The sequence below is a fragment of the Grammomys surdaster genome, unplaced genomic scaffold (assembly GCF_004785775.1).
Source record: "Grammomys surdaster isolate TR1022 unplaced genomic scaffold, NIH_TR_1.0 110366, whole genome shotgun sequence".
NCBI lineage: Eukaryota > Metazoa > Chordata > Mammalia > Rodentia > Muridae > Grammomys > Grammomys surdaster.
Window position 1 is genome coordinate 1 of NW_021611034.1, and position 1,609 is coordinate 1,609.

At 47.0% G+C, this 1,609-nt stretch overlaps 1 pseudogene; it reads right to left on the reverse strand.

Annotated features, from left to right (window-relative positions):
- Window positions 1-185: 185 nt before the first annotated feature.
- LOC114635504 lies at window positions 186-1,528 on the reverse strand (annotated as a pseudogene).
- Between the last annotated feature and the right edge of the window lie 81 nt (window positions 1,529-1,609).

Below are 1,609 nucleotides of genomic sequence, written 5' to 3' on the forward strand. Positions count from 1 at the left end.
CTCATGTATTTATTTTCATTAGCCACGATTCTGTAACCACTTTCTTTTTGCAATGGTGCTACAGTAGGACTGGACTGTTAAAATCCTGGACAGCTTCTAGTCCACTTTCATAGATACATCTGTTTTCACAGAAGCATGTAGTTTGGTGGCTGGAATTTTAAATATTATCTTTTGCATGAACAAGGCTATCTCATTAGATATGTCAGACCAATCCCTATTCCAACACAAGCACAAGGCAGCAGTACATTTCTCATGATGCCTTCTAAGTCATGTATGTGGAAGAACTTTACAAACCCATCGCAGTCCCTTTGTTTGGCAAGTGAGTCTGGTTTCATCCACACAAGAACATCTGTGATACTTTCTGCTAATGGTTCAATGCACCTTTCTTGGTTTATACTCTTTAAGTGGCCACAAAATTATGAAAAGAAATAAGTCACAATCCAGCCCAAGTTTGTTATGCCATCTTTGAAAACAGACCATCACTGGAGAAAAAGCTTTATCATCATTTTTGGTATTTTTTCTTTTTCTTTTTTTTTTATTAAATATTTTCACTATTTACATTTCAAATGTTATCCACTTTTCGGGTCCCCCTCCCCCTGCCCCTGGAATACTCCTATCCCATCCACTCACTCCCTACTCCTATGGGTGTTAGTATTCTGTCTAAACTCCACCTCCACAGTTACCTGGCAACAGCCAGGTAGGCCTGCCCACTGTAAAAGGGGCTTCCTACCCCCACCTCACTCTCTTGATCCCTTGATCCCTCGCCTGCAGGTTCTCGCTGCCCCTTGCCCCTCTCCCTTATTTTCCCCCTCTTTCCACTTGGTCATGGCCTGCCTCCACTTCTCTCCTCTCTCTCTCTCTCCCCTCTCCGCCATTCCTCTGGTTTTTCTCCCCACATTCTACTCTGAATAAACCCTCTCCCCTCATGGAACTGTCTGGTTTGCTGTTGTCTGTTTCAAGCTGCGCCAAAAATCTAACAATGGGGGTTTTCCTCCACCCACCCACCCATTCCTCCCTCCCTGCCCTGGCATTCCTGTAGACTGGGGAATGGGTGGCCTCTCCTTCCATTGATGCCCAACAAGGCCATCCTCTTCTACATATGCAGCTGAAGCACTGAGTCCCTCAATGTGTACTCCTTGGTTGGTGGTTTAATCCCTGGAAGCTCTGGGGGTCTAGTTGTTTGATACTGTTGTTCTTCCTATGGGGTTGCAAACCCCTTTGGCTTCTTCAGTTCTTTCTCTAAAGCTCTCCACTTCCTCTTCTTTTTAATATCCAGTTCCTGAAGCATGCTCTGGAAGGCCATCTTGTGGTTGTACTCCAGGACATTGCCCAAGCCCCATAAGGTACTCCAGAGCCCTCTGTCCAGCACTGCTGGCCTTCCCCAGAGGCTGCTTCTCCTTGGAGCTTGTCACATGATCCCACAGGTAGTGTGAGATTATCTCTAGTGACTGCAGGTACAGTTCCTCATCTTCCTCCTCAGGCAGGGGAGAGGAGGGCAGGGAGCTGCAGGCACTGGAACTCTTTGCAGCTACTTCAGTTGGAGCAGTGCTGCCTGGAGCCTCCTGAGCACTTCCTGTGCACAGACCTCCAGCTCCTACTCAGGAGACAT